Source organism: Heloderma suspectum, chromosome 2 (genome assembly GCF_057233095.1).
Source record: "Heloderma suspectum isolate Gila_16-S chromosome 2, 16-S_ref, whole genome shotgun sequence".
NCBI classification, from domain to species: domain Eukaryota; kingdom Metazoa; phylum Chordata; class Lepidosauria; order Squamata; family Helodermatidae; genus Heloderma; species Heloderma suspectum.
Genome location: NC_139459.1, coordinates 342995697 through 343011220, shown reverse-complemented (window position 1 = coordinate 343011220; position 15524 = coordinate 342995697). Strand labels below are relative to the sequence as shown.

At 45.7% G+C, this 15524-nt stretch overlaps 1 long non-coding RNA gene across 1 annotated transcript; it reads left to right on the top strand.

The window, feature by feature from the left end:
- Nucleotides 1-11001: 11001 nt before the first annotated feature.
- Nucleotides 11002-14744, top strand: LOC146355290 (uncharacterized). Its single transcript, XR_014787446.1, has 3 exons — nt 11002-11158; nt 11262-11359; nt 13005-14744. It is a non-coding gene; the product is annotated as an uncharacterized LOC146355290 (long non-coding RNA).
- Nucleotides 14745-15524: the final 780 nt, after the last annotated feature.

The following is a 15524-nucleotide window of genomic DNA, read 5'->3' as shown; positions in this document are numbered from 1 at the left end:
CCAGAGAGTTTTCTCTTCGCATTAGGTGGCCAAAATATTTGAGCTTCAGCTTCAGTATCTGTCCTTCCAATGAGCAGTCAGGGTTGATTTCCTTTAGGATGGACTGATTGGACCTCCTTGCAGTCCAGGGGACTCGTAAGAGTCTTCTCCAGCACCACAGTTCGAAAGCATCAATTCTTCGGCGCTCAACCTTCCTTATAGTCCAGCTCTCACAGCCATACGTTACTACTGGGAATACCATAGCTTTGATTAGACGGACCTTTGTCGGCAAGGTGACATCTCTGCTTCTTACTATGCTGTCTAGGTTTGCCATAGCTTTCCCCCCATGGAGCAAGCATCTTTTAATTTCATGGCTACAGTCACCGTCTGCGGTGATCTTGGAGCCCAAGAAAGTAAAATCTGTCACTGCTTCCATTTCTTCCTCTTCTATATGCCAGGAAGTGATGGGGCCAGATGCCATGATCTTAGTTTTTTTAATGTTGAGTTTCAAACCAGCTTTTGCACTGTCCACTAGGGTGAGGCAATTGGGGTACCTGCTCAGACAGACACCTAAATGGACATACAAAAGGGCATCAGTGATAATGGAATTGATTACTTACTTACTTACTTACTTACTTACTTACATTTATATCCTGCCTTTCCTCCAAAGAGCTCAAGGTGGTGTACTTGGTTGTCTGTCCTTCACAATGTCCCTCTGAAGTAGGTTAGACCGAGAAATGGTGACTAGGACAAGGTCACCCACTGAGCTTCATGACTAAGTGGGGATTTGAACCTGGGTCTCCCTGTTCTCAGCCCGACACTCTAACCACTACAATTCATTGGCTTTTGACAGTTATTAAAATAATATTAAATTATATAATATACATATATCCCCTTTTTGGTATAGATTAATTCAGTCTGCTTTCAAGCTGGCAGGTAAAAAGCCATATATCAGAGTGCTCAGAGGCTTAAGGAGGGCAGCAGGCCAGACAGTGAGAATGCAGAAGCTTCTTATTGGGCCAGTGCTTGCAGCCTAACACAGTAAAGTACATCCAGTCATGAAATACTGCCGGAGGGGAGAACAAAAATTGAACCATGTGACATTGGACCACAAAAGCCAGCAAGATGACACCTTCTCAAGAAAAGCAGTCTATCTGAGCAGCGTGAACTTTGAATTTCAGCTGCAGTAACCTTAAAAGATGATAACCATTTTTAACTCCCGCTGGTGCCAGTTGCCAGGTTGGAACTGAGGTGCAGAACTGGAAGCCAGACTTGAACATAGAAATGAATGACAACTTTTCTCACTGGGACTATGTGCCCAACCCAAATGCCCCCCCTCCCCGATAAAGCATGCCACCTTTGAACATCTGATGCCTTTCCAAAGCACTTTGAAATACAGAGGTTTTTACAGGTTTTGTTCATGCCACTGGGCGTGCCTACATTCTTCCAATTGTGCCCAATAAATATTTTCCCTAAGTTCATCCAGACTGATTTTTCCGGATCCCTAATGTCTAGGTGGAAGAATGTCTCAGCTTCCTGTGATATGCACCCTTGGAATGAGTGGACAGGCATTTTTGTTTATTTTTTTCCTTACAAAAACACTTGGAAAGGGATCCTGTTGGGCAAAATGTATGTATGTCAGCAACCAATCTGATGATGACAGCCTGAACTGGTTAGATGGATGTGGTGTCACTTTGCTCAGGCATATTTAAGCAGCGTAAAGCTGGAGGAACCCAGAAGACCTGAAATTACCACCAGAGCATTTGAAAGACAGCTGCCTGTCTCCTCTTCTTTCTGTTTGCCAGCCATGGGCCAGTCCAAAACATCACTTGTGTTGCTTTCAAGATACCTGGTCCTATTTGCTGCTATATACTTTCGGGGGACAGGTAAGGCTTTTATCTCTTAACTGCCGATCACTATTGGTTACATTTCTGGAGGTAGATTGCTGGGCTGGGCAGGTGCAGGGATGATGAAGTAATGAAGCCTCATCCAGAAGCACATGCAGGGAAGCTGGTGGGAAATGGTCAAAGAGGCTGGTTCAAAGAGGCTGGTTTGAGGCTAGGTTCCAAATGGTCAAAGAGTCTGGTTTCCTCTATATTTTGTGTTCTCCACTGTCTATATGTACCGGCCTACATGAAGCATACAGATTTGGGGACAAACTGTAGTGTGTAAACTGTACTATTATGAATCGGAGTGGCAGCAGTCCTTGTCATCACAGGGGCATTTTCTTCCCTCTCCTCAGTCACCGGAATTTCTGCCCACCCTCTTTATCCTTGCCAGATTCACACATGTTCTGTTTATCCCACACAAATGTCCACCTGGGGGCAGTTTGTGATGACACCAGAATTAGTGGGGAGGGGGCTTAAGCAATGTGACCTCAGTGGAGCTCCTTAATGTGGACATTGTGGGGCATGCTGATGAAGAATTCTCTGACGCTGCTATTTAACTTTCCTGGGTACCCTCTGCAAAATGAGGGTAGCTGTGCTGTTGGGGGCAATGGGGCTCTTTGACATTCTTTGGGCCCTGGACAATTCCAGGACCCACTACTATCTGGAGCAGGTCATAGAATTCCAGTAGGGTTGGAAGGGGCCTACAAGACCATCAAGTCCAACCCCCTGCTCAATGCAGGAATCCAAGTCAGAGCATCCCTGACAGATGGCTGTCCAGCCTCTTCTTGAATGCCTATGGTGTGGGAGAGCCCACCACCTCCCTAGGGAATTGGTTCCATTGTTGTAATCCTCTAACAGTCAGGAAGTTTTTCCTGATGTCCAGCCGGAATCTGGCTTCCTGTAACTTGAGCCCATTATTCCATATTCTGCACTCTGGGATGATCAAGAAGAGATCCTGGCCTTCCTCTCTGTGACAACCTTTCAAGTACTTCAAGAGCGCTATCATATCTCCCCTCAGTCTTCTCTTCTCAAGGCTAAACATGCCCAGTTCTTTCAGTCTCTCCTCCCCTTTGTTTCCAGTCCCCTGATCATCTTTGTTGCCCTCCTCTGAACCCTCTCCAGTTTGTCTGCATCCTTCTTAAAGTGTGGTGCCCAGAATTGGACAGTAATCCAGATGAGGCCTAACCAGTGCTGAGTAGAGGGGAACTAGTACTTCATGTGATTTGGTCTTTCGAGGTCCGTTTGCTTCAGCAAAACCAAAAAGTATTTGAGAGTCGCAACGTGTGAACAGTCAGATTTAGGTCTCAGATGTGTGTGTGGTAGATCAGCTTCAGGTTGCCTTGTTGTCAGACATGTACCTCAGATTCACATCTTTTAAAAAAGCAAAAAGAAACAACATCAAGCAGTTATGCATTCTCTGGAGGCTACCCCAGAAGCAGGGTCCCATGAGTAGGTATGGGACAGGAAGGTTTCCTGCATGGCTGGTTCCCCCAGTGAATGTACGTATCCATGTGATTTTGGCATAGCTGGACAAAACAGCTCCCCTGCAGAGGAGCAAAACATATGAAGATGGGAGCTATGTATATTTTCAGCCTAGGGAAAAAAAAGATTAAAGGGGGAAATGGTCTACGAATATACAAAAGGAGGTCAGAAGAAAATAATTTGTTCAACCTACAAACTCTTGGTGTTCGGACAAAGGGCAATGGGTTTGGTTTAGTTTAGTTTAGAGGGAGAAAGATTTAACTCAGTCATTAGGGGAAATGTCATAGGAACATTCCTCGTATCATGGCAGCCTGATTGCCCCTCCAACCCAGTGTTGCCTACTCTGACTGGCAGCAGGTCTCCAGCATATCAGGCTGAAAGAGGCCACTGCCATCACCTGCTACCTGATCCTTTTAAGTGGGGATGCTGGAAATTGAAACTTGCACTGTCTGCCTACAAATGCAGAACGCTGGCCTGGGGGCTAAATCCGGCCCTCTGGGCTTCCCCAAATGGCCATGCCCCTTCCCCTGGCCCCTTTCCCCTGAGCCAATGGAGGCTGTGACTCTGATGTCAGTGGGCCTGTGTATCCACTCTGGATTTCAGTCAGAACCAGTCAGAACTCTAACGGAGCTGAACCCAGTCCCCCCAAATTGTTTCAGAACCTGGGATATCTCCTTTAGAGTTCTGACTGGTTCTGACTTGAAACCCAGAGCAGATTCGCGGCCCACTGACATCAGAGCCACCAGCCGCCACTGCCCTGACCACTGATTGTTTGGTGGTTTCCCTGCTTTTGTGCAGCTCGATGAAGATGTCAGCCCAGTGTGCAGCTCCTGTGAAACAGGCAAATTCTATGTTACGTATAACTAGAAAAGGGACTGAGAATAAAACTGCCAAAATCATACTGCCCTTATACAAATCCATGGTGCGAACACAGTTCTGGTCACCACACCTAAAAAGGACATTGTAGAGCTGGCCAAGGTGCAGAAAAGGGCAACTAAAGTGATCAAGGGGCTGGAGCATCTCCCCTATGAGGAAAGGTTACAACAACTGGGATTGTTTAGCCTAGAAAAGAGGCGAGTAAGGGGAGACATGACAGAGTTGTACAAAATCAGGCATGGTGTAGAGAAAGTTGATAGGGAGACATTTTTCTCCGTCATAAAACTAGAAACCAGGGTCATCCAATCAAGCTGATTGGTGGTTGATTCAGGACAGGTAAAAGGAAGGGCTTCTTCACGCAGTGCGTAATTAAACTACGGAATTCAGATCCACAAGACGTTGTGATGGCCACCACTTTGGATGGCTTTAGGGGGTTAGACAAATTCCTGGAGGAGAAGTCTATCAATGGCTACTAGGCTTGAGGGCTATGTGCTACCTCCAGTACCAGGGTGGTATGCCTATGTACACCAGTTGCTGGGGAACATGGGTGGGAGGGTGTGGTTGCACTTATCTCCTGCTTGTGGGTTTCCTGTGGGAAGCTGGTTCGCCACTATTTGAAAAGAATGCTGGACTAGATGGACCCTCAGTGTCATCCAGCGTGGCTCTTCTTATGTTCTTATGATAAGCATTGGCACCTCTAAAATGTCTCACTTGGAGGTGGGATCCACAAGTGTAACACTATTCTAAATGTTTGTCTGAGTTCCCTGTCTGATCTAAGAGAGTTTTCAGGAAATAATTTGGCCTCACCAAAAGCTATGTTTTGAGGCCAAATATCAGTCATCTCCACCCATCACCTATGCCTTCTTGGGCCATCCTAGCTTCTACAGAAACACATCTCCAGAATCCTACTCAGCTATCTGATTCAGAACATCCACACTGATAGCTCTCCGTACAAAAATATTTGGCTCCAGAATTACAGAGTTGGAGGAGATGCTGAATCTCTTTACCATCAGATGCACTGGGCTGTAAGGGACCCCTGAAAGGTCATTCAGACCAACCCTGAGCCCATAACGTGACTATTCACTGAACCAGTAACAGATTATATTTTGGCACCGACTGAAGCCCCTCATCCAAGATCTGCTTAACACTGCTGGCTGCTTAACACTGGCTGTTTCACACTACCTCATTAACGGAGCTGCTGCATGTGGGATCCACATGCAGACATCAGAAGCTTCGTTTAAAAAGCCCTGCTGGAAGATGCAGCCATAGTTCATTGCTGGGGGGTTCCCCTCTTGGATGTTTATAGTAAGAGGAGGCTCTGCCTGTAATGACTTGCGGTGGCCTCTTGTTCTGTGGTTTGTTTGTTTTTCAATATTGTTGTGTTTTGCTTTGTGTGTGGGTGAGCCACCCTGGTGCCGAAAGGCAGCACAGAGTCAAACAAGCTTGAAACAACGACACCACACAAATAGCCAACCCTAAGCTTAGTCACACAATTTTAAACTAGATCAACTAGTATTTTGCTTGCTGGCTAAGGTTTTGTTCTGGCTCACCCTTAATGCCAGTCAGTGGGTGATGACTTAATACTTGCTAACACCCAGGAGACCCAAAGTGTTCGAAATGGCATGATGGCCATAAAGGGCAGTCTCGACTGCTAAAACTAAGCAGCCAGCTCTGTACCACCTTGGCCACCATATCAAGCTGCTTAGGAACATAGGAAGCTGCCTTATGCCGAGCCAGACCCTGGGTCCATCTAGCCCAGTATTGTTGACACTGCCTGGCAGCAGCAGCTCTCCAAAGATTCAGGCAGGATTCTTTTGTAGCCCTACCTGGAGATGCCGGGGATCAAACCTGGGACCTTCGGCATGCAACGCAGGGGCTTTATCAGACTGAGCTATGGCCCTTCTGAGCTCTTAAGAGGAAGACTGGGGTATAAAGTTTCCAAAGTTGGCTTGGCTTGGAAAATAAGCCAAGCTATTTCCAACTTTTTGAAAAATAGCTTGGCTTATTCCAGTCTGATCTGTTCCAGGTTGGGGAAGAACTTGTCCAGCATTACCAAGAAAGCCTGCTCTTGGGCCTTAATTGCCAAATCACACTTCTTTGTAAGACCACAGGTTATCTTGCAATCCTGCCCAGGCTTTTGCTCTTGAGGCACTAGGGCAGGCGTTAGCCTGGCTGGGAATGATGGGAGTTGCAGTCCATCATCTCTGGAGGAGCACCAGGTTGGGGAAAGGGCTGTCCATCATCTCTGGAGGAGCACCAGGTTGGGGAAAGGGCTGTGTTAGGGCATGCAAGGTATGAGAAGAAGGCAACGCACTGGGAACATTTGTGCCAGGGGAATTTCTGAGAACTAGAAGAGAGATCGAACAGGTGTTGCCTGTGAACTAGATGTGAACCTCTTGTGAAGTAGTGGCATCTCTGCGTGGGACCATTTCAAAAGGTGGCCCAATTCAAGTGGGAATTTCTAAACCAATGGAATGATATGGGTATGACTTGAACTGGGAAACAGGGTGACCTGATGCCTGCTCTACCTGGCTTACAGTCATTGATTGTCATCTTTTCTCAACAGCTGCACAGTTGGGCGGACTAACGGGGGCATTAGGATCAGCCCTTGACAGCACCCTGGGAGGACTGACAGGATCGGCCCCTTCTGGGGCCCTACCAGGGGGAGCAGGGTCACTCCCTGCTGGTACTGGCGCCCTACCAGGGGGAGCAGGGTCACTCCCTGCTGGTACTGGCGCCCTACCAGGGGGAGCAGGGTCACTCCCTGTTGGTACTGGCGCCCTACTAGGGGGAGCAGGGTCACTCCCTGCTGGTACTGGCGCCCTACCAGGGGGAGCAGAGTCACTCCCTGCTGGTACTGGCGCCCTACCAGGACTGGGAGTATCACTCCCTACTGGCTCCATCACCCTACCACCAGCTCTTACCGGCGCCCTAACACCGCTAGGAATAACAGCGGCCCCCATCCCCGCCACTGCACCAGCAGGACCAATAACAGCGGCCCCCATCCCCGCCACTGCACCAGCACTACCAATAACAGCGGCCCCCATCCCCGCCACTGCACCAGCACTACCAATAACAGCGGCCCCCATCCCCGCCACTGCACCAGCAAGACCAATAACAGCGGCCCCCATCCCTGCCACTGCACCAGCGATAACAGTGGCACCCACTCCTGCGACACCCATGACAACTACACCAGCGGCAACACAGGGTAAGAGAAAAGCGAATTTCTTGGGTAACAAAGTAAATAGACAATCAATGGCATGCAGTTGAGATGGAAATACCTGCAAGTCTTCCCTTTAGTGGTCTTAGACGTTATACTGTGAGGAGCTTCATGGACATTTTGTGTGTGGGATGGGTGGCAGGGGGGATAAGGAGGTGTCATCCCCATGGTTCCCTCCTCTCCTTATTGTTCTGAGGTCTTTCTGGAGGAATGGAGAGTGTAGAAACCCAACTCTGTGCTGCTAGAGTACTGTACATGGCAGGGTGTTGAACCTTAGCCCGAGGGTCAAATTCAATTTTGGGGAAACTCTGGGAGGCTGCATTTCATAGGTGAGCAGGGCTGAAGGCAAAATGGGTGGGCCCAAAAGCAAAAGGGGCAGGGCCAAAATAATAATAAGATTATTATTATTAATATTAATATTTAAATTTCTATACTGCCCAACTGGCAAATGCCCTTGGAGCGGTTTACAATCATAAAACCAAACAACAACAAAATAATGATCAATAAATAAATGAATTCACATAATAAAAATAATAATACAAAAATAAAATGATAAAAAATACAATATTGAACATGAAAAACATGAAAAATATTAACCATTGAGGAGGCAATGGTAAAATTAATAAAGCAACAGATTAAAGATTAAAGGCCTGCTTAAAGAGGAAGGTCTTAACCTAGCATCTAAATGTATACAAAGATACCAGACAGAGCTCCCTGGGAAGGGCATTCCACAGACAAGGGGCCACTACAGAGAAGGCTCTTTCCCTGGTAGCCACCCATTGCACTATTGTGGGCAGAGGCACCCAAAGAAGAGCCCCTGAAGGCAATCTTAGCAATCACGGAAGAACATGCAGGACAAGGCTCTCCTTCAGGTAGACTGGTCCTAAGCTGTTTAGGGCTGTAAAGGTCAGCACCATGGCTCAGGACCACAATACCTGAAGGAGCCTCTCTCCCATCCTGAACCTACCCAGACACTCAGATCAACATCTGAGGCCTTTCTCTGAGGGCAACCTCCAAGGGAGGCTCAGAAGGTGGCAACAAGCGGGACAGCCTTCTCAGTGGTAGCCCCTTGATTGTGGAATAAGCTCCCCACTGAGACCCGCCTGGTGCCAAAACTGTCATCTTTTTGGTACCAGGTTAAGATTGTCCTCTACTCCCAGGCATTTAATGGTGTAAGATGAGGTATTTATGCCAGCTGTTTGAACAGGTCTAGGATTTTACTGATGCTTTTAGCTGTTTAAATTGTTTTTAAATTTTGTGTTTTTAAATTTTGTATATTTAAATTTTTATTCTGTATTTTATCTTGTGAATTGTTGTGAACTGCCCAGAGAGCTTCAGCTATTGGGCAGTGTAGAAATGAAACAAACAAACAAACACACCTTGAATTGGGCCCAGAAACTGACTGGTAACCAGTGCAATTGACACAGCACTGGAGAAATATGTTCAGATTGGCCAGACCCAGTAAGCAGCCTTGCTGCTCCGTTCTGCATTAACTGATGTTTCTGGAGCATCTTCAGAGGTATCCCCACATATAATACCACCTTGTTTTAGTTTAATCGTTGTAATATCAGTAACTGAGCCTTAGGAGAGGCATTAAGTAACTAAGCCTCAGGACAGGCATTTCAGCCTTTTAGAATGAGGAAAAAACTGCACAAAAGCTAGGAAGCCACCCAAAGACACGTGGTGGAGGGAGAAGAGGGGGCCTGGGGAAGGGTGTGTAGCCATCTGGGGAACTTCGGTGGGACAGATTAGGACCCCTAGTCCTGAGGTTCTGCAGCCCTGGCACAAGGGATATGGTTGCAGAGGCAAGCATCTCTCTGGATCTCCCCACCCCACTCTGCCCCTTGGGCCTAGGGCTAAGCCAAAATGGACCCCTCTGTTTCAGGCAGCGAAATAAGGGTATTCTGATGATTTTCAAGGGTGGAGGCAAAATTTACCACCAGCAGTGGCGCTTCGCCCCCCGCCCCCCACTCAAATATCCTCAGAATGATGCTACATAATGATATGGTGTAGTTCTGAGGGAAATGAGCCTCATGTAGCGCAGAGTGGTAGGCGGCGGTATTGCAACCGAAACTCTCCCCACGACCTGAGTTCGATCCCAGCGGAAGCCGGGTCTCGGGTAGCCGGCTCAGGTCGACTCAGCCTTCCATCCTTCCGAGGTCGGTAAAATGAGTACCCAGCTTGCTGGGGGAAAGGTAGCCACGACTGGGGAAGGCAATGGCAAACCACCCCGCTATAGTCTGCCATGAAAACGCCAGCGCAAGCGGCGTCCCTCTAGGGGTCAGTAATGACCCGGTGCTTGCACAGGAGGAACCTTTCCTTTCCTTTCCCCTTCTGAGGGAAATAAAAATGGCAATTGCCAAACACCACTCTGCCATGTCAGCAAAAAAGCCACAGTGGTGAAAAAATAATAATAAAAAATTAAGGGGGGAGTCGTTTCAGCCCCACCCAACTGCTCCAAATTTCAAGTGAAAGTTCCCTCTTAGCTCAGCTATAGATTCCCCCCTCCCCCTCATAATAATATACTTTGGAGAGGGATCAGGAGCATCAAACTCACTGGAAAAGACCCTGATGCTGGGAAAGACTGAAGGCAAAAGGAGAAGGGGACGGCAGAGGATGAGATGGCTAGATAGCATCACTGATGCAATGAATATGGACTTGAGCGCACTCCGGAAGAGAGCGGAGGACAGGAAGGCCTGGCGTGCTATGGTCCATGGGGTCACGAAGAGTCGGACACGACTTAATGACTGAACAACAACAGCAGCATCAAGCTAGTCACAGTCATAGACATTTTCATTCAGCTCTTCAGCTGCAACCAGAATGAGACATTCCACTATACTGATCCTGCTCTCCCCCACCCCCCTGGTTTATTTTCTGCCAGCTCACACCACCACAGCGTGTCCAACAACTATATATTATCCGTGCCCTACCACAAGCACCACCACAGGTAAGATGGATTCCAGTATAAATCATAGAGAGCCAATACAGTGTAGTGGTGGACTAGAACTGGGGACAGCCAGGTTCAAATCTCCACTCAGCCATGAAACTCACTGGGAGACCCTGGGCCAATCATTATCTCTCAGTCTAATCTATGCTTTTGTAGTGTTATTTCCCACTTTTCATTCCATATTATCCAAAATGCCACAGCAGATGTCATTGTGAGTGCTACGAGGTATAAACGCACAAGAGGGTATAGCGTTACCATGATGGGATTGTATCGGTATGACAGAAGGTGTAGATCCGGCCTTGGTAGCAATCCTGTTCTTGCCCAGTAGGCATAAATGGAGGATAGGATTGTGCTGCAGATGTACCCTAAAGAAGTGCAGGGTGGATTTCAGGCTTGTGAGATCTACTTTGTAGTTTTACTAGGACCCAGAAGTCCACCACCTGGATTCAGGAGCAAAATATTGGGATGGAGAGCAGAAGTATAGGGAAGGAATAGGGTGCCTCTGAACATGTGATTGGCCCAGGACTTTCTGTCTGCATGAAAACTGAGTGTACGGTCTGTTTTGCATAAAATGCACTCCTGATTCCCACCCACTGGAAGCTTTCTTCATTTCAGCAGCTCAATTTAGGGTAGTGGTACAGCCCTTTTGCTGTTCCTCTTGTTAAACCATGAGGAGTCAGAAACCCTTGCTGATCTACTGCAGATCACCCCAAGTTCTACCAGTAAATCCCAGCCTACCTTCTGCCCTAAATCCCTGCCCTAAAAGTAAATCCTTCAGTAAATCCCTGCCCTAAAAGCCCAGAAGAATGATCAGGGCCTTGGCTTTGACTTTACACTCTCTTTTTTTGGTCTTCCTTTTGTCCTACAGAGTCTGCAGATAACGTATCGCTTGCGCCCTGGGCCATTGCTCTGATCACTCTGGGTTCTCTTCTGGCAGGCATGTTGCTAATTGGATCACTTTTAATGGTAAGCATGTGGTTAGTTATTTGGGTGTTGTTGCTTGTCACACTGCACTGATCACCATGGGGAAAGTGGGGCAAGAAGGGGAAGGAAAAAGGATATTGATCTGCTCTGGGGGTGAGCAAAGGAACTACGGAGCCTTTCGCCTCAGGGGTCCTGTCTTCAGTCCAGCCCTAGCTGCGTGTGTGAGTTAGTCCTAGGGAGATGCGTAAGTGGTTCAGATATATCACAATAGAAAATGTGCATGGGCTTCCCCCCTCTCCCTGTATTTCTGCACCAATAAGACTATTCCACCTGTTATGCAGAAACAAACAAGCTACAGTCAGTCAGGGGGTTGGGCTTGTTGGCCTTGTAGGCCCCTTCCAGCCCTACTGTTCTGCGAGGGCTTCCTAATGAACGTACCTGCACCCTTTTCATTCTTAGTAGTACATCTATACTATGTAATGTTTTGTTGTTGTTGTTGTTCAGTCGTTCAGTCGTGTCCGACTCTTCGAGACACCATGGACCATAGCACGCCAGGCCTTCCTGTCCTGCGCTCTCTCCCAGAGTGTGCTCAAGTTCATATTCATTGCATCGGTGATGCTATCTAGCCATCTCATCCTCTGTCGTCCCCTTCTCCTTTTGCCTTTAGTCTTTCCCAGCATCAGGGTCTTTTCCAGAGAGTTTTCTCTTCGCATTAGGTGGACAAAATATTTCAGCTTCAGCTTCAGTATCTGTCCTTCCAATGAGCACTCAGGGTTGATTTCCTTTAGGATGTTTAAAATAATAAAGTAATGTTTAAAATAGCCCAAAATGTCTTGCCCACCAGTGTCCAATGAATCCTATCTATCCATCCTTTCCTTTCATTTACAATGGGTGGTATCCAGTGTTAGTCCTACACAGAGTGAACCCATTGAAATGAATGAGACGTAAGTTAATCCTGACTAACTTAAGTCTAATTCATTTTAATGGGTCTACTTTATGTAGGACTAACATTGGATACTACTCATCATTCTTTGCAAGGAAAAACAAAATAGCAAATTGCCCCTTCAATGGCTTAGTGGTGAAATTGTGCAGATATCTCCCTTTCTGTCATTTGGGCTTTTGCCATCACTTTTTTCCCCTGGGTGCAAGATGGAGGCTTCATTTGACAGGATCGGCATTTCATCAAATGTTAAATAAAGAGCATTTTGAAAGAGCTGCTTCTTTCATTCTCCCCCTTTTAATTTTGTTTTAGCAATGGTGCATCATTTTACCACAACCCTCCTTTTCCACAAAATGGGGAAAAATCATTGGGTAACCTGGAAAAAGAAATAAAATGGGGAAGGGGGATCTGTTCTTTCAGAATGTTAGCCATTATGTTCCCCCCCAGAGATATTCTGAAATGTTCCTCCAAAATCCAAGAGAACTCCACCCCTGAAGTTGCAGTCCAGAACTATTCGGGAAGTACAGAAATGCAAAATGGGGGGTGGGGAATCCAGCTGAGGCAGATTCTGTGACCACCCTACTTCAGATGTAGCAGGCATGGGAAGCAGGAGCTGCAAGAAAGATAAATATGGTGGCAAAGTTTCTTTTCCTCCATCACCCCATCTCCATTTCCAGTAAGTTCTAGTAAGACAAAACTGAGGTGAGGTTGAGTTTAATTTACAGGATCTTTTTTGTTTTATCTCAGACCTGCTACTATCTGAAGAAAAAAAGATCATCATCACAGAATCCATGTGCAGGAACAGGAAGTTACATGGCACATACATGCCAAAGTGGAAGATTTTGAGAAGGCAGACTATGGAAACGGTGTTATCAGAACTGAACGTGTTAACCAAGACTTCCTCGTCACTTGCTGCTCTTCTCCAGCAGTAGCAGTAGAAGAAGTGGCTATTGCTTGAACTATTATATTTCAGGACATTCCAGTTCCTACATTCAGTAGGGCTCAGATGATAAATATTTTAGAATAAGGACTCTGCATTTGCTTGCAGTCCTAGTGTGATAGCCCTTGCTGGACATCTGCTATTGTTTTCCCCCAGAATCTGATGCTCAGAGGAATCCTGCCTCTGAGCACGGAGGTGCTGCTCTTAGCTAATATAGCTGATTATCCACTGACAGAACTTTCCTCCATGAATTGTCTGATCCTTACTTACTTCCTCCTTACTACCAATCTGTTTCCTACTGTACCCGTGTCCCCTCAGAAGAGGTGGGAAAGACAGAAGAGCAGCCTTATATTGGAATATGACAGAGAAGCTAAAAAGAAATAAATTAGCAAGAGTAGATAACATCCCTGCTGAGCTTCTCTAACAAGCAGGATATATCAAAACATATCTATTTAAACAAATCAAAGAAACAGAAAAAAGTAGCAAGGTATCAAGCAATTTTAGAGAGTTGGTAGTTGTACTGTCCCCCAAAGGCAAAGGCAAACTACTTACAACTGTAAGTTTATTCATCCATGGTTCAAAAATACTAATGAAAAATCACTGAAAGCAAGATTGAAATAAAATTGAATGAAAAGTTAAGTCAAGATCAGCTTGGTTTTAGGAAATGAAGAGGAACAACGGAAGCCATCATTACAATCCAGATATTGATAGAGTGGAGACCACAAACTAAAAATCCATTTATATAGCATTTGTTGATCTAGACTGAGCTTTTGAAAGGTTTTTTTCTGGAATAAAATGGCCACTATATTACAGACAATGGGAATAGAATATGAGAACAGAAAATAAAGCTAATTATCATAACCATCATATATAATTTATTGTTTAAAAAAAGCAGGAAGTTATGATTAGAGCAAATAATATTGAACAAAGAAGTTACTCTTCCATATACTGTTTAGTATGTGAATAGAGGATGCAATCAATACAATAAAAACAAGTAGCAGACCAAGAGCTTAAACTAAATAGAAAGGAAATAAATGCTTTGCTAATTGTATACTGGTAAATGGTAGATAGTACAGAAGAAAACCTGCAGAAGGTGGTGTTACAGATGATGGGAGACCATCCTTTGTTAGGCTGATGGCTTGTTAAGAGTTCAGAGTGATTGGCTGATGTTTCATTGATGGGAACTAATGACAAGCGATGTTCAACTGACAGCTGGGGATCTCTCTCCACCCACTGAAATATAATACCCATCAGAGTTTGGGATGGTGAGGCTTTCCAGCTAATGGGAGGGGGCAAAGCAATACTTTGGAGGTAGTGTGCAAGGTAAATTTAGAGAGAATAAGAGAGAGAAGTGAGTTTTGGAAGTGTGAGTTAGAGAAAGAGTTTTGGAGCTCTGGGTTAGCTGAAGGTGCATCACCTTGGGGTGCAGGGACTCTTTCTAGGAACCTGATGCAGGTTAGTGGGTTTGTCAATTGCTGTAGTAGTGCTTATTTGCTTCTGCTATGCTCTTGTTTGTATATTTGTAAATAAACAGATATTACAAAGGCACCATAGGTTTTCAGTACTCTTTCATCCAAAGGAAACTAAACCCTGTTATACAGCTCCTAGGGATGGGTGAGAATTTTATTCAATTCATTTTTCTAAATAATTCACAAATTTCACAAATTTCTTCATAAATGAGACAGAAAGAATTTGAGATTTAAAAAAACTTGAATGTGGGAAAAAGCAAAACTGACAGATTCATCTGTCCAGGCAAAGGTTTTGAGTGCTCAGCTCTTAAAAGTCAGTGTTTGAATTCTTGCGTATTCAGCCATATTTGTGGTGCTGAATTAGGGTTGCCAGCTCTTTCCCTGGCAGGCTCCTGAATTTTAACAGCTACATGGCTGGCAGGTAAAACATGGGCTTTTCCTTGTTGGGAGTAGCTGTACCTATTGAATTTGGATGGTGCAGATAGATGAGAATGTCATTCAGTTCGTTTTTGTTTTTTAAATAAGAACTTACCAAAATTCACAAATTTATTTATAAATGGGGTGGGCTGAGAGTCAGTGATGGGTTCAATGTCACCCAGTGAGCTTCATGGCTGACTTGAACCTAGGTCTCCTGAGTCCTAGTCCAACACTCTAACCATTACACCATCTTGATACCATTACTTAAAAGTAAATTAGAGAGAAAGACAGAGAAGAACTATGTGGATCTGCAAAGCCATGCACAGAGGGGAGAGAGAGAAAAACAAAGTCAGTAAACACCAATCAACTGATTGAAACACCCAAGGGAGGTAGCACCACCTAGTCATGGAACAGAAATAATCACTAGAATCTACTGACAGA